Source organism: Schistocerca piceifrons, chromosome 1 (genome assembly GCF_021461385.2).
Source record: "Schistocerca piceifrons isolate TAMUIC-IGC-003096 chromosome 1, iqSchPice1.1, whole genome shotgun sequence".
Lineage (NCBI taxonomy): Eukaryota > Metazoa > Arthropoda > Insecta > Orthoptera > Acrididae > Schistocerca > Schistocerca piceifrons.
This window is the reverse complement of record NC_060138.1, coordinates 1,005,812,782-1,005,831,271: the sequence shown is the minus strand read 5'-3', so window position 1 is coordinate 1,005,831,271 and position 18,490 is coordinate 1,005,812,782. Positions and strand designations below refer to the sequence as shown.

Below are 18,490 nucleotides of genomic sequence, written 5' to 3'. Positions count from 1 at the left end.
ATCGCGGCTGGGATCAGTAAGGACTGAGGAGTGGCGAGGCGAGGAGGTGAATTATTACATCTAATTTATACATGAGACAATACTAGTGCTCCGGGCATAAATAAATAGCCTATAGTTTCTGTGTGTGTGTGTGTGTGTGTGTGTGTGTGTGTGTGTGTGTGTGTGCGTGTGTGTGTGTAAATTACTTACTCGACCAGGAGTGGTTTGTACTTGAATGCGAACAACGGTTTCCGTATGTTGCTCCTGTTATCCATATCGATTACCTATCAGCGTTCCATGCTCTTATTCAGTCGCAATTACATTCACAATTATAAACAACGAGTTAAATAACCAAAAGGAAAAAACCAAAGATCATTATCCAGCTTTGCCTGCTTCTCAGTTTCTTTAGGCGTAATGAAATGATAATTAAATGGACACCCTAGCTGCAAACAGGCGTTGATGTACTTCATTGGGGACATGTTGAAAACGTGTGCCCCGACCGGGACTCGAACCCGGGGTCTCCTGCTTACAGGGCAGACGCTCTATCCATCTGAGCCACCGCGGGCACAGAGGACAGTGCGTCATATATAGTTAAAAAATGGCTTCCCAGCCATTGACCTTCTTGTGCGAACGCACACGCTATGCCCGAACTCGTACGGGACTTGGTAGATTAATCTGCCACGAGTAATGAGTATGATGGGCAAACATCTATTAGGCGCACTACAAATGTAGTGGTGTTGACATGTTGGGAATGTGGACCTCACGGGAAGCGTACAAGAGTTAAGTCCCTGCAGACGCACTATCCTCTGTGCCCGCGGTGGCTCAGATGGATAGAGCGTCTGCCATGTAAGCAGGAGATCCCTGGTTCGAGTACCGGTCGGGGCACACATTTTCAACATGTCCCCAATGAAGTACATCAACGCCTGTTTACAGCTAGGTTGTCCATTTAATTATCATTTCATTTCTAGCAAAGCTGCATGGTCATCCACGGTAACTGTTCTTTCGGGAACAGATACTCCCGTCATACATATCTTTAGGCGTAGCTTGGTGCAATTTGTCTAGATGGTGGTGGGGGTGGTATGTATAGCCCGCTCAACAACGGGATCATTAGCACTCGTACTCAACTAACAAAATACAAATGTTGTTATGAGGCGTTAGAAGGATGTAACAAAATGTAAATTATAGCAAAAGACGTGTGCTTCGAGGCAGTGATTTATTAAAATATATAGACTATACAGTTAAAATAGTGGAGCAAGGAACTGTGCCTGCGAGCTCATGACGCACCCACACTAAAAACACTTTAAAAATGTTTTATCTGAGACACTATTGTGTTCGTCCAGCGAAAGCACATAAAAGGGGGGGGGGGGGGGTTCTGAACGATTTGTGGTATCGCCTGCGCCATTTTGCTACTGTCGCCGCATGGAGAGTTTCGTTATACCTAGCTGTGGAGACTTGCAGCTGTTCCCCCTGCCGCACGTCTGATTCCATTCAGTTTGCGCAGGTGAACGAAAAATACTGAAGAACGAGAGTTCCGTATGTGGGTCTTCGATTAGCTAGAAACCTTGCTGGAGTTAACATAACCATTCTGGTTCTCAGGCACCCATAGCGGTGAAAGGGCTGATGGTGCTTCTCCAGGATGGTTGACGAAATTTCAATTCGATTATGGAATATTTTTGGACGATATCGTGCATGGGAAGAGTCTGTTTCTGTATTCTTGAACATAACTGGGAGGGAGGTTGCTGTCTTCTTGCGCAAGGTGGCAGGTCATTGCTTAGCACCAGAACCCACTGAAAAGGAGATGACGGAAGCGTAGCAGATGCATCGTTCATGGGCTGTCGAAGATCAACATCCACAAGGCGGCTGTGGGAACTGTCGAGCCATACTGATGAACAGATATCAGCTGTTGCGCACACTAAATCCCGTGTTTGTGTCAGTTCCCTACGATGTTCCCATTAAGTTCCTTTATAAAATATTACGGCTACTCACTTTTGCAGCCGTTTCCGAGGGTAACGCCAGTACCAAAGCGACCTATCCGAGGTGACGCTCAGATGCTTTGGTTTGTTGTTGCACTGTAGTACCTTAGCTCTGTATGTTTCTAACATTCTGCGTGGTGTCTGTTTGTTTTATATCGTGTCTCCCTACCACTTTCGCGCAACGACGCTCTGAGTGTGTTCTTTAGGGAATTGACTAGTTTGAACCTGGGACCTGTTGCTGGTAAGGAGACGCCAGATCACACATGACATGTAGAATTCAGAAGAGTTCAGTGAGACTAGCGATGATATAACCAAATACTTAACGATTTCAGCGTCAGCTCCACTGCACTACCTGTAAAAGAATCTTAATACTAACTAAATTTAGTGGAAGGGGTTCAAGGCTTTCCTATTTTTAGTTAGCTGGTAAAATAACGTCGAAAAAGCAGTTAAGTTTACCATTGGAAATTTTATTCTACTCACAAAATATTGTTTATAAATTGCGCTATTGATAAAAGGAAATGTTTTAATACAGGATGGTAAAAACCAACTGCGTTCAACAAAAATGTGAACGAATATTCCCTGAATGGGTTTCCAAGTTCTACAATGGATCGAAGGATGACCTATGCCATATCACGTCTATAATCTAGGTTTAAATTTTCACAAAAGAGAAAACTATCAAAATGGTCTACAGTGACCCTCAATTATCTTTAATTACTTATCTAACTTGTGAGCTTTAATTGACGATCGACACTAGTATTACGCAAAAAGGGGGTGTAACAGATGAGACTTCTGCAGTTCTGAGTGAAGCTTTATGCGATGTTATGCGGCATCGCGTGCATTCATTACCTTGTCGGTGTTCGTCAGGGGGTGGCGTGGAGCACAGCTCCGCTCACCTCGCCGTCTCGGAAGCAACTCTCTCCTAACTTCTCCTTACTACAATTTACCAAAGTTGGTTTAAAAAAAAACTATCTGGCTGTGTTTTCATCTGACCAATCAGGGTCTCAATGTTAACCTTAAGCTGCGCCTGCAAAAATTCTATCCAATGAGAAACGTCATACTTTTCGTGGTGGGGCAATGTTTTTTAAAGTTTGCAACATAAAAGAGACGCGAAAAAGTCTCACGGTAAAACTTGCAGCTGGTGTGGTCCTTTTAGCGTTATCGTAAGATCTATACTGTTCTTCTGGAGGGCTCTATCTTTTAACATGGACTGGGGGGTGGTCCTGACTTAACAGAGACGCGAAAAAGTCTCACGCTAAAACTTGCGGGTGGTGTAGCCCTTTTTGTGTTATCGTAAGATCTATACTGTTCTTATGGAGGGCTCTAGCTTTTAACATTGGCTGGGGGGGTGGTCCTGACGTAACAGAGACGCGAAAAAGTCTCACATTAAAACTTGTGGGTGGTGTGGTCCTAGCGGTTAGCTGGCGACGTGGGTGTCCGTCCGTCCCTTATCGTAGGGCCTTCCAGCTTAACACGGTTCTGCTCTCGGCTTCTGTTCTCGTTTCTCCCCTCGGACCTGCGTCTGTCTCACGGTGGGAAGGTATGACATGCATTTAGGCATTCTTGTGTTAGTCTGTGGTATTCCATTTGCTCACTCGTTGATCGTATTACTTTGGTTAATTTAATGTCACGATTTATTCGGAGCTATGTGACATACTACTGGATTTGCTTATCATGTCAGGGTTTTCATGGAAGGTGTTGGATTTGCCTGACACCTTACATGTTACCTGCCGACAATAATCGGCATATTTGTGTTCAGTGGGTTTGGTATTAAATTAGGCCTCCTGAGATGCAAATCAGTTTTTAACAATACTCTGCAGCTTCGGTGTATTTAAAGAACAGAGTCACGAACAACGAATTTATCAGGAATCAGTTTCAGTCAAGCTACCAGCTTTGAGTCAGCGATCAACGTTACATCACGTTAAAGGAAGGTTCGTTGGCGTCAGATACATAATTATTATCACAGATGTTTCAGTAATAATAAAAGTGTATTTGACACTAAGAAATCTTTATTTAATCTGATGTACGTTTATATGTGACTATGTGACTTACATTTGTCAGCATGACGGAAGGTGATTATTCGTGCACAGGTAAAACCTTACAGCAGCTTTTGGTGGTCCGTGACACCTTAAAGTCATCTAGTACACGAACATTCTCTGTCACTATTTCTTTTGCCTCTGTGAAACAAGTTCGGTGAGTAACCAGACAGTTATTATTGGAATGTGTATAAGGGGTTGAGGCGTAGCGCCGTATACCGATCCTGCCTTGGAGGCGGTTAAGTGGGAGATGTGTCAGAACTGGATAGTGACAGATGGTGACGCGAGACTGGACGCGCATTAGTGTGGCATTCCTGTCTTTCAGATGTGCTTGCGGTAAATGCGGAAAAGTGAACAACGTCGACGTTATTACCAAATCGGTCCTAAGTGGACCAACGTGCTGTTACTCCTTTCCTGCCTGGCGATGGAAAAACAACGGTAGACACCCATCGGAGAATGAAGAATGTGTCTGTGGCAGCATTGCTGTCGAAAACGCCAAGTTCTGTGCTGCTGCTTCATGATCACACACGTTCCATATTGCAAATGTCGTAACGCCGACTCAAGTAGGAGGCACTCGGGCACCAGTCATATAGATCTGACCTCTCCCCATAAGATTATCACGTCTTCGATCCCTTAAGAGAGGCCTTGAAGATTCGATGATTCCAGTCGGATGAGAATATGCAGCAGACAGTTACGGACTTATTCACAGAGCAGGACACGGTGTTTCACCAAAAGGGTATCTTCAACCAGTGGCTTCGATGGGACAATTGCCTCAATGCTAAATGCGATTCTTTCTGATTGGCATAACGTTTCTAGACTGTGCGGCCTTCGAATTTAAATTTTATGATCGCCCCTTATATGCGAGACAGTTTCTGATGGCTCGTGGATGTAGAGAACGACCAGTGCTGGGAAGAGAACTGATCCTCGAAGAACACCATTTTCTGTTTGTGGAATTTTCTCTATATGTTTTCAAACTTGGAACAGGCGTTTATTCGGCACACGTTCCAATACGGAGATGATCTTTATGCAGGTAACTGCAATGATCAGTTTCATTAGAAGCCTCACTCTGTAGACTGTGTCGTGTGCTGCAGGCAGATTCAGGTAGACAGCAACATTTTTTCTGTCTTCTCAAAGTCAGTTTCTAAGTTAAGGAGATGACACGTTCACTGCATCCACGACTGGCGTGGAACCCAGCTTGTTCTCTTCAGTTGCCGATGTTGTACTGTGTATGATCGTCCTGTCGAGTAATTTGTATGTGACAGGCAGCAGTGCTATTGGTCTGTCGTTTTGTTGGAGATGAATCTAAAGTTTCAGGAGCGCAATAATATTTTGTTGAAGACGGCTGATAGTCTGATTCTAATCTGCAGCTGAAATAGTTGCCATCCATCGTTTAGTAGCAGGTCTACAGTATTTGGACAACTGAGGGAATATTTCATCACGGCCTGCAGCCTTTCCACTTCAGGATTTCCGAAGCTGTTTCATGGGATTTAGTTTGCTTAAATTCAGCAACAAGTCTATTTGTCTCGTCGTCCCATCACAGTAAAAGATATTTTCGTACTTCTCATTCAATAATTCCCTTGCCTGTTGCTTTAATGAGACCAAAAAACAACCACAGTTTTCTGGAACTGGATTAATCCATATGGTGTTAGCATTTTCTTTTTTTTTCGAAATTCCTGCGAGTTCTCAGAACAATGCTGTACAACTTGTATCTGGATTCTATTAATAATGGGTCTGTTTTGATGTGAAGTAGTTCCTTAAACCATTGACATCCAATGGATTCAGTCCGCTTGCTCAACTGGCACGGTAGGTCAGCGTGTTCGGTCAGAGGGCTGCTTGCCCTCTGTAATAATAAAAAAAAAACTGGGTAATCAACGAGAACTTGAACGGATGTCGTCTGACGTCCGCCCCGACCAAACGCAACGAACAGTACCGAAAGAAAAAGGTGGTAACGTGCTTGCCTCCCATGCAGCGGGCCCGGTTTCGATTCCCGGAAAGGTTGGAGATTTTCTCCGCTCGTGAACTGGGTATTGTAGTGTCCTTAACATCATTTCTTCCTCATAAAATGGTTCAAATGGCTCTGAGCAGTATGGGACTTAACACCTGAAGTCATCAGTCCCGTAGAACTGAGAACTACTTAAACCTAACTAACCTAAGGACATCACACACATCCATGCCCGAGGCAGGATTCGAGCCTGCGACCGTAGCGGTCGCGCGGTTCCAGACTGTAGCACCTAGAACTGCTCGGACACAGGGGATAACAGATGCCAGACTAATATTCATTGGGAGTATCTAAAAGTAATGTAATCCATCTACGAACAAAGTGACTTTGCAGTACTTGTTGGCTTGCAATACACTACTTGAATATGGCTCTTCAGTCTGGGGTCCTTACCCTTGAATTAATAGACGAGATGGAGAAGATCCAACGAAAAGCAGCACGTTTTGTCCCAGGAACGTTCACCTTGCACGAGGAATGACGGAGATGCTTTGCAGATTCCAGTGGTAGATGGTACCAGAGACATTTACTGTTGAAATTCCGAACGGTTACGTTCGAAGAAGAAGCGAGCAACATATTGGTTCCCCTCACTTACCAGAGATATTAGAGCTCATATGGAGATTTATCGATAGCTGTTCTTCAGACAGACCATTCGTAAATCGAAAATGGGAGGAGGAAATGACGTTCCAGAAGCATTCTCAACCACACACCCAAAGATGGCTTACAGAGCATAGATGTACATGAAGATGGAAAGCGGCTACCTTAAGCGGTTTAGGGAAACTACAGAAAAATAAAATATCCTGGCAGATTAAAACTGTTTGCCGGACCGAGACTCGAACTCGGAACCTTTCCCTTTCGCGGGCAAGTGCTCTACCAACTGAGCTACCCAAGCACGACTCACGCCCCATCCTCACAGCTTTACTTCCACCAGTACCTCGGCTCCTACTTTCCAAACTTCACAGAAGCTCTCCTGCGAAGCTGGTAGAGCACTTGCCCAAGAAAGGCAAAGGTCCCGAGTTCGAGTCTCGGTCCAGCACACAGTATTAATCTGCCAGGAAGTTTCATATCAGCGCACACTTCGCTACAGAGTGAAAATCTCATTCTGGACACAGAAAAATAAATCTATGTGGCAGGACAAGTACATGAATCGCTCTCCTCCAGTGGGAGTCCAGTGTCTCGCCACAGTGCCACGTTGTTCCGATGGGTGTGACAGTGATTTATGTAGGTAGCGGTGTCCGGGGTTACAGGATAGCTCCTAGGCATGTAGCTGTCAGCTGAGACGTTGACTCATATTGACGCCAATGTAGGGCTGCACCAGTACATGGTTCTGCTGGCACTGGTCTTCCACTAATCACAACGATCTGTATATCTGATCCATTGATCTTCAGGCACCATTGCGCTGCCATTTGCGTCATAACTTTACAGGCCAACAGCAGTTGCCGCTAGAGGTACTTATTAATATCCTTTGTCGTTACGTATATTCGCCTATTTTCAACATATAGTCACAAAATCTCTATATATAAAAGGCAATGTCCTGACTGACTGACTGACTGACGCGTCATCGCGTAGAACAAACCGCTAGGGATTGAAACTTGAAATTTGGCGAAGGAGTGGATCGTATACTGTAGGCGTCATTTAAGAAGGGAATTTTCGAAATTACAACCCTAAGGAGGGTGAAATAGGCGATGAAATGTTTTTCTGAAAGATGTCGCTATTAAGGCAATTTTGAAGCTACACATACGACAATTGGTATTTGTTTTCTCGGTCGGAAGTAAAGAAAGACATGTTTCAGAATTTTCGGAAATTAATCCTATGGAGGTGAAATAATGGGTGAAAGTTTTCTTCATAATATATTATTGTGAAAGAACAACTAATCTCTTTAAAGATACATCTATGTACATTGGTATTTGACTTCTCGGTTGCAAATAAAAAAAATCGTGTTTCAGTCTTCTTTGAATCCTTAAGGGGGATGAAATAGGGGATGAGATTTTTTATGAAAATATTTTATTATGAAAGTATTTCTAAAGCTAAATCTATGAAAATTTAAATTTGGTCTCTCAGAAATAAAGAAATACGTGCTTCACTGTTTATGGAAATTCGATCCCTGTGGGGGTGAACCGGGGATGTAGGTTTTTTATGGAAATATTGCTTTGTACAAGCGTTTTTGAAGCCGAATCTATGAAAATTTGCATTTCGCTTCTCTGCAACCCCTAAGGGGGCGAAATAAGGCGGATGAAAATATTTCGTTGCGAAAGCATTTTTAAAGCTAAATCTTTAAAAATTTGTGTTTGACTTTAAAAAATCCGTGTTTCACAGTTTTTGGACCCTAAGGGGGTGAAATAGGGTCAGACTGATTCACTGACTCATCATCGCCAAATCCAAGCCACTAAGGATAGAAAATTGAAGGTTGGAGAAGGTGTGGCTCTTATACTGTAGGCATCGTTTAAGAAGGGATAGTTCGAAATTCCATTGCTAAGTAGGTGAAATAGGGGATGAAAGGCTTTTTGTAACTATGTCGCTATTAGGGGAATTTTGAAGCAAGAATTACGAAAACTGCCATTTGATTTCTCAGTCAGAAAATAAGAATACATGTTTCAGCGTTTTTGAAAATTCAACCACTAAGAAGGTAAAAGAGTGGGTGAAAGGTTTTTTCAAAATAAATAATTACTAAAGGACTACTAAAGGATTCGTAAGGCTAAGTCTATGACAACTGGCATTTGATTCTCGGTTAGAAATAAAACACATGTTTCAGGAGTACAATAGAGGATAGAAACTATTAAGAAAATATTTGGCTACATTAAAAAAATTTGAAACAAAATTTATGAAAAATGGTATGTCACTTCTCGGTTAGATATAAAGAAATATTTTATGGGGAATGAAAGTTACTATGGAAATATCTCCACAAGAACGCAAAAAGCGCGATTAACAAAAAGTTTGAACTTTAACTATCAGAATCGCATTTTGGTCAGAAGTACACTCGGAAAAGACAGTGCTTATATGGCCTTAATTAGCTTGGAAAGCTTAGATGATGTTGCAGTTTTGTGAACGACATAAAAATTCGATTAAATTAAAACAAAACAAGTCTCTGCATGCCCTGTAGTCCACGTGAGCGAAAGCGGAGGGCGCTAAGCTAGTATGACTACAATGCTAAGACTAAAAAGACTCGAAGAAGACCTTAAACGTTTAACGTCATCACATAAGACTGTTAGATGTGGACCGGTATCACGGTATTTAACAACCTGATGAAAGCAAAAATAATATCAAGAGTATTGCAATAGAGTTTAACAATGAAAGAACTTTCTGCTGCCGGCCGCGGTGGCCGAGCGGTTCTAGGCGCTTCAGTCGGGAACAGTGCGACTGCTACGGTCGCAGGTTCGAATCCTGTCTCGGGCAGGGCTGTGTGTGATGTCCTTGGGTTAGTTAGGTTTAAATAGTTTGAAGCTCTAGAGGACTGATGACCTTAGATGTTAAGTCCCATAGCGCTTAGAGCCATTTGAACCATTTGAACCAACTTTCTGCCCCACCAAGTATGAAATGCGAGTGAATTTGTTCACTTACTACGTAGGCCTGATAGCACGGAGTGCCTGAGTGAAATTCCCTGCCTTCCCCCCCCCCCCCCCCCCCCCCCCGCCTCCTCTCCAGCCCTCTCCTCTCCCTGACTGGACATATCACGCGAACTGCCTGGCCGTGTGCATATTTAGAAATCGAGCAACTCATTCAAAAGTCATAGTAACTAACGTTATGCAAACTGTAACGTAAATTGTTGATATATAAATGAAAGCACTAGACTCTTACTTTGGCAGTGACGAATATAGTAGTTTCCGTAAAAATAAACATTAAATGTGTTAATTAAAATCTACCTGGAGACTCTTTGGCGCTACTGCTATTACTTACTGAGTTTTTTCTATGAAAATGTAAAATTTGGTTCAGACGTAGCAAACATGTTGCACATCATCTACCTCTTAGATACTTGGTAGTAAGTACAAATGTCACCACCTTGTCCAGTTTATAGATTGATGAAGCAGTACCCATTTTCAAGATAAGTGGTGTAATATTCCTTAGTACAGGAAACTGAAAATGAAAAGTTCAGAAGAGAAGGGCTCTGAGTAGTTGCAATAAAAAAATAAAATACATAGGCCGTAATTATTTAGAAATTCCAAATTCGGTCATTGTATTCTATAAACTATTATCGAATACGAAAAAATTAGGAAGAATATTTTCGAGTAGGAAGGCTATGTCAAATCGAGAACGTATATGCGCACTCTCCTTTCCTGAGACTGCATCAGTTGGTGGCTCAGACTGTGGCGAATGGAGGCCACACAATTCGAGATAGCAGCAAGCCGGGTCATCTCCTCCGGCCACAGCGCAGGATTTTCCTACCATTAGAAGGAAACATCAAATCATAACCCAGTATATTAATAGCCAAGAAAACGAAACAGCAAGTCTCTGAGCAGGATTTTTACTAGCCTTTAAAAACAAAAGAGCCAATCACACCATAGTATTTTAGCAGTCATTAAAGTGAATACTAACGAACAGTTTTCTGCATGATACCCCGGGACTCTATTAGTAACATTACGTTTGTTAGCCGAATCAATTTATAGATGCACATTGAACTACTTACCCCTATATAGCATGCCTTTGTCATTAAAATTTGAAAAGCGTGTGTTTTATTACGTTGAAGATGTGCATAATCGAGATTATATATGTACTCTAATTGCCTACAGGCTTGTCTCAAAACGAAATTCTGGAGCTGTTAGAGGTGAGAGATCCAAATATCTCTGATGTAGAATGGCCTGAAGATGGAGAAGATGCTGATTTAACTGTACAGGCTGCAATTCCCCCAGCGGTTGAGATAAAATGGACAGTAACAATTATACATCATTTTGTGGACTTTGCCATATTGCTGCATGGCTTGAATACAGATAAGATGCTATCCAAAATAAATGGACAAGAAAGGATACAGCCGGCCGCGGTGGCCGAGCGGTTCTAGGCGCTTCAGTCCGGAACCGCGCGACTGCTACGGTCGCAGGTTCGAATCCTGCCTCGGGCATGGATGTGTGATGTCCTTGGGTTAGTTAGGTTTAAGTAGTTCTAAGTCTACGGGACTGATGACCTCCGATGTTAAGTCCCATAGTGCTCAGAGCCATTTGAACCATTTGAAGAAAGGATATAATGCAGTATTATGTATTTAAACGTGATATTGCTCAAAATACGATCTACTACCAGAGGGGTGCTGAACAAAATGAGAGAAGCTGAGAAGAGGACGGTGGAACCAAAGAGTTCGAACGTCAGAGAGTACCACAAGCAGTGCCACCAGTTCAGTAGAGGTCATCAAACGTTTTACACATGCCAGAGATAAGTCATTCTCACCAGAAGCGCAGATCCAGACGTAGTTTCACAGGATGGAAGAGTGTCACCTTTATTCGTTACTCAGAATACAAGGTATTTATATGCATTACAAATGAATGATAGTTGAAGTTTCACGGTATGCAAGCTTAAATTTGCAAAGTAAGAAAATAATATGTTTTTTCCTTTCGTGCATCTTATGTAAAAGTTGAGTCCCCAAGTATTAAATATATCATCCGTGAAATTACATTAAAAATAAAAATTAAAAAAAACATTTTTTGCTAATTTATGCATGTATTAGCCCAGAAATAGACTTCCACTAGAATAGGAGGTCATGTGTGGCTTCAGGACGAAGGAGCTTATGGGGCTGCTCCGGATAACAATGGCTTCTGTAGATCTAGAGTGAATACTGAGCTGGAGCGCCTCATAAAAAGAGCTGACATTGTAAGAACAACAAAAAGTACGAGAATATCTGGCTATGACATGTCCTTAGGATCGATAGTGGCCGAACAACAAAAAAAGATTTTTGAATGGCGGCCACTTGGAAGAAGACCAGGAGGACCATGGAAGCGATGGATGGACGATGTGGAAGGAGATACAAAATCGCATAGAGTCAGAGGATGGCGGAGAACTGCTCTGAAAAGGGTAGAATGGAGGAAAGTTGTTGAAGAGGCTAAAACCCATGCAGGTATGTAATGTCATGAGAAGAACTGGAAAAAATGAAACTGCTGAATGAACAAGCAACTTCCAATGCCAAACGTTGATTGTCCATACCAGTAGCGAAACCTCTGTGAAGGTGGAGCTGTTGAAACATATTTCGCTAACAGCTTACGGAACACCGATACTATACAGTTTCATAGGTAGGAAACAACGACTGCTATACTTTAAGCTATCCATTTTCAAAGTCAGTCAAGGTTATAGTGATCCAATGGTAGGTTATTAGCTTTATTATGCGGTACAAAATGCTAAATCGTACTGTCACACGGAGGCAACTAAGTGATACTTCAGTGAAATAGCATACTAAACAGTACTGATACACATTCATACAGATAGGAAACGTGGGCTACTCTGGTTTTAACTATCCACCTCTCAAACCCACTTTATATTGCAGTTTATACTTTTGCCATCTGCTGCTAATGATGATGCCAGATTTTACAGTAGTAGTACATACTCGTATAGGTAAGAAACAGGTAAGAAACGAGGGTCGATATGCACTGAACTACCCGCTCTCAATATCAGTCAAACATTATACAGATCCCATTCTAACCTATTAAGTTTATTTTGGAGTGCAACACGTTTGTCATCTTCTGCTGGCAGTACTTCAAATTGCTGTCACGCACTGAAAACCACATAACACGTCAATGAAACAGCATACTGAACACTAGTTTGGGACTGCCATTAACCCAGCCATAGTGATTACCATTATTAGCACAGCTAAGCACATCAGTGTGAGTAGAATGTGACATCATGTGGATATGACTAGTGAGGTACATGCAAAGTCACGACGATGTCACAGTAAATGGCGTGTGGCTATGACATCATAGATAGGTCACTGACCTTGGCACATGATGTCATGAATGTGACTAAGCATTTTTGTTCTTGGAACAAATCTGGATATACTGACACTGATAACTCTCAGCTTGCTGGCCATCCGATTTTTCTTATTGAAACAGGTCGCACATTGCTGGAATTTGGTGCAAAAATCAAACTATACTTGTCAATTAATCTACAATTTACTGCAGTAGTGGCAATATGCAAACCACACATACTAGAGAAGTAATACAGACAATTTAGATGTGGAAATATTTACTTCACTTTTAAAGTGTGTTGTGGACATCGAACTCTGATCATCAACAAGTGAGGTCTATCGCGTAAGTTTTATCAGTAGTGCCAATATGCTAGCCATGAATTTTTTTTTAAATGTTTTAGAACAGCTACGCTATGGCACTAATAGGATGCGTGTTTTGTGCTCTCAATCTTACATATTTTGAGAAATAATTTTATTCTGGTGCAAAGTTTGAATTTTCATCTAATAGAGGTTAATAAATCATTAATATACCAACGAATGAAGGCACGTTATAAATTGAAGTACTTACTAGAACCAGTCGCGAATGATTATTCCTTAGACATCACATAAGCTCTGAGGTTCTCATCGGAATCAACAGCAAACAAGAGTAGAAAGATTGAGTTCTGCAATAAATTTCAGATGGCAATAGCGAATCCTCTGTTCAAGAATCACAAGAGGGGGAGGTGTACTTGGAAGAGGTCGGGAGATACGGGAAGATTTCAGTTAGATTACATCATGGTCAGGCAGAGATTTCGAAATCTGATACTGGATTTCAAGGTGTATCCAGGAGCAGCTATAGACTCAGATCATAATTTAGTAGGCTGAAGTTTAAGACACTAGTTAGGAAGAATCGATGAGCAAAGAATTGGGAAGAAAGCTTTTTAACACCTAAACAAGTTTCACCACAGTTGTAACATCCTCAGTGGATTTTTTTCCTTTTATTTTTCTGAAATACATACACAATAATTTTAGGCTAGGAAATGTATTACATGGGAGTTTGTTTTTATTTAAATTATATGTTCATTTTAGGTTTTAATTTACATTGTGTGTCTCCTGTGGCTGCTTAACCAAAGTAGAAGGAAACATGTGTAAACATTGTCAAAATATGAAACATAATCCGTGAATAACAGACTATACTAAACAGTTCTCCATACCTAAGCTTCCAAAATTGTTACCGATGCCCACAAACCAGTGCAAGCGAACAAAAATACGTTTAGCACACGAAATCAAACCTGTCACTGCTCAGGACTAGCCAGACAGCACAACGGTAAGTCCAAGAACTGGCATATGCAACGATTTTTACGAGACGATATCCTGACATCTCTCATGTTTGTAGATGATGTTGTTGTTGTCTTCAGTCCTGCGACTGGTTTGATGCAGCTCTCCATGCTACTCTATCCTGTGCAAGCTTCTTCATCTCCCAGTACTTACTGCAACCTACATCCTTCTGAATCTGCTTAGTGTATTCATCTCTTGGTCTCCCTCTACAATTTTTACCCTCCACGTTGCCCTCCAATGCTAAATTTGTGATCCCTTGATGCCTCAGAACATGTCCTATCAACCGGTCCCTTCTTCTAGTCAAGTTGTGCCACAAACTTCTCTTCTCCCCAATCCTATTCAATACCTCCTCATTAGTTATGTGATCTACCCACCTTATCTTCAGCATTCTTCTGTAGCACCACATTTCGAAAGCTTCTATTCTCTTCTTGCCCAAACTAGTTATCGTCCATGTTTCACTTCCATACATGGCTACACTCCATACAAATACTTTCAGAAACGACTTCCTGACACTTAAATCTATACTCGATGTTAACAAATTTCTCTTCTTCAGAAACGATTTCCTTGCCATTGCCAGTCTACATTTTATATCCTCTCTACTTCGACCATCATCAGTTATTTTGCTCCCCCAATAGCAAAACTCCTTTACTACTTTAAGTGTCTCATTTCCTAATCTAATTCCCGCAGCATCACCCGACTTAATTCGACTACATTCCATTATCCTCGTTTTGCTTTTGTTGATGTTCTTCTTATATCCTCCTTCCAAGACACTGTCCATTTCGTTCAAGTGCTCTTCCAAGTCCTTTGCTGTCTCTGACAGAATTACAATGTCATCGGCGAAACTTAAAGTTTTTATTTCTTCTCCATGGATTTTAATACCTACTCCGAATTTTTCTTTTGTTTCCTTTACTGCTTGCTCAATATACAGATTGAATAACATCAGGGACAGGCTACAACCCTGTCTAACTCCCTTCACAACCACTGCTTCCCTTTCATGCCCCTCGACTCTTATTACTGCCATCTGGTTTCTGTTCAAATTGTAAATAGCCTTTCGCTCCCTGCATTTTACCCCTGCCACCTTTAGAATTTGAAAGAGAGTATTACAGTCAACATTGTCAAAAGCTTTCTCTAAGTCTACAAATGCTAGAAATGTAGGTTTGCCTTTCCTTAATCTATTTTCTAAGATAAGTCGTAGGGTCAGTATTGCTTCACGTGTTCCAACATTTCTAAGGAATCCAAAATGATCTTCCCCGAGGTCGGATCTACCAGTTTTCCCATTCGTCTGTAAAGAATTCGCGTTAGTATTTTGCAGCTGTGACTTATTGAACTAATAGTTTGGTAATTTTCACATCTGTCAACACCTGCTTTATTTAGGATTGGAATTATTATATTCTTCTTGAAATCTGAGGGTATTTCGCCTGTCTCATACATCTTGCTCACCAGATGGTAGAGTTTTGTCTGGACTGGAATGTTGTCTACTCCCGGGGCCTTGTTTCGACTCAGGTCTTTCAGTCCTCTGAAAAAACTCTTCACGCAGTATCTTATCTCCCATTTCATCTTCATCTAGATCCTCTTCCATTTCCATAATGTTGTCCTCAAGTACATCGCCCTTGTATAGACCCTCTATATACTCCTTCCACCTTTCTGCTTTGCCTTCTTTGCTTAGAACTGGGTTTCCATATGAGCTCTTGATATTCATGCAAGTGGTTCTCTTCTCTCCAAAAGTCTCTTTAATTTTCCTGTAGGCAGTATCTATCTTACCCCTAGTGAGATATGCGTCTACATCCTTACATTTGTCCTCTAGCCATCCCAGCTTAGCCATTTTGCACTTCCTGTCGATCTCATTTTTGAGACGTTTGTATTCTTTTTTGCCTGCTTCATTTACTGCATTTTTATATTTTCTCCTTTCATCAATCAAATTCAATATTTCCTCTGTTACCCAAGGATTTCTACTAGCCCTCGTCTTTTTACCTACTTGATCCTCTGCTGCCTTCACTACTTCGTCCCTCAGAGCTACCCATTCTTCTTCTACTGTATTTCTTTCCCCCATTGCTGTCAATTGTTCCCTTATGCTTTCCCTGAAACTCTGTAGAACCTCTGGTTCTTTCAGTTTATCCAGGTCCCATCTCCTTAAATTCCCACCTTTTTGAAGTTTCTTCAGTTTTAATGTACAGTTCATAACCAATAGATTGTGGTCAGAGTCCACATCTGCACCTGGAAATGTCTTACAATTTAAAACCTGGTTCCTAAACCTCTGTCTTACCATTATATAATCTATCTGATACCTTCTAGTATCTCCAGGTTTCTTCCATGTATACAATCTTCTTTTATGATTCTTGAACCAAGTGTTAGCTATGATTAAGTTATGCTCTGTGCAAAATTCTACCAGACGGCTTCCTCTTTCATTTCTCTCCCCCAATCCATATTCACCCACTATGTTTTCTTCTCTCCCTTTTCCTACTCTAGAATTCCAGGCACCAGTGACTATTAAATTTTCGTCTCCCTTCACTACCTAAATAATTTCTTTTATCTCATCATACATTTCATCAATTTCTTCGTCATCTGCAGAGCTAGTAGGCATATAGACATGTGCTACTGTCGCAGGTGTGGGATTTGTGTATCTTGGCCACAACAATGCGTCCGCTGTGCTGTTTGTAGTAGCTTACCCGCATTCCTATTGCTTTATTCATTATTAAACCTACTCCTGCATTACCCCTATTTGATTTTGTATTTATAATCCTGTATTCACCTGAGCAAAAGTCTTGTTCCTCCTGCCACCGAACTTCACTAATTACCACTATATCTAAATCCAACCAATCCATTTCCCTTTTTAAATTTTCTAACCTACCTGCCCGATTAAGGGATCTGACATTCCACGCTCCGATCCGTAGAACGCCAGTTTTCTTTCTCCTGATAACGACGTCCTCTTGTGTAGTCCCCGCCCGGAGATCCGGATGGGGGACTATTTTACCTCCGGAATATTTTACCCAAGAGGACGCCATCGTCATTTAACCATACAGTAAGGCTGCATGCCCTCGGGAAAAATTACGCCTGTAGTTTCCCCTTGCTTTCAGCCGTTCGCAGTAACAGCACAGCAAGGCCGTTTTGATTAGTGTTGCAAGGCCAGATCAGTCAGTCATCCAGACTGTTGCCCCTGCAACTACTGAAATGGCTGCTGCCCTTCTTCAGGAACCACACGTTTGTCTGGCCTCTCAACAGATACCCCTCCGTTGTGGTTGCACCTACGGTACGGCCATCTGTATCGCTGAGGCACGCAAGCCTCCCCACCAACGGCATGGTCCATGGTTCATGGGGGTAGGTTGTAGATGATATGGTGCACTACTTTACACCTGTGGTTGATTTCGGTGGTAGCCACAGGACCCACATAATGTAAAGTAAAAGGTTAAAATGGGTATGTAATTTAAGGAACAACAAAATCCGATGTAACATATTTCGTAAACCAAACGTAATCTGTATTTACGTATTTCAGAATAATAAAAGAGGAAACCCATGGAGGATGCCATAACTATGGTGGTGCTGGCCGCGGTGGACATGCGGTTTTAGGCGCTTCAGTCCGGAACCGCGAGACTGCTACGATCGCAAGGTTCGAATCCTGCCTCGGGCATGGATGTGTGTGATGTCCTTAGGTTAGTTAGGTTTAAGTAGTTCTAAGTTCTAGGGGACTGATGACCACAGATGTTAAGTCCCATAGTGCTCAGAGCCATTTGAACCATTTGAAGCCAATCCGTTAGCTAGTCGAAATTTATTGATGAAAAATTCCATCTTGCGTAATTAACGGTTTATTAATCATTCTGATTACAGTCTTAAGTGTAAAGGAATCACATTTCATTCATAAATGAACTCGTTCAACCGATTTTTTGTTTTATATGCATGAAATTTGGACGCGCTGTTTAGCTTTACTACAGTGGTTTCATTTCCGTCATTCGACTTTAGATTTCTGTCAGTCCACTTCGAATAGCTTACTGGAGGAGGAGTGGGGGTGGGGGTGGGGGAGCGCGCTGTGAGAAGGAGAGGTTGGAAACTATGTCTTCAGCATTTTCGGGGATGGAACATAAATCGAACATCAGTTTCGTCAGGCCATTTTAAGAAAGCTGCTGGCTTACGAAATAAGGTTTTCACACCATATACTACTCTTCTGGGATATTCGAAACGTATTCCATTGATGGATCAAGTTTGCATTTCATACCAGAAACTACGTCCAAAATACTTTTCTGACATTGTTATTCACGAAAGGGCTGTTACATTTTCTATTTAGAACTATTGCTTACACAACACAGAAATTATGAACAAAAATCGTAAA

At 41.7% G+C, this 18,490-nt stretch overlaps 1 non-coding gene across 1 annotated transcript; it reads right to left on the bottom strand.

The window, feature by feature from the left end:
• Positions 1-470: 470 nt before the first annotated feature.
• On the bottom strand, positions 471-545 carry Trnat-ugu. The gene has a single exon. It is a non-coding gene; the product is annotated as a tRNA-Thr (tRNA).
• Between the last annotated feature and the right edge of the window lie 17,945 nt (positions 546-18,490).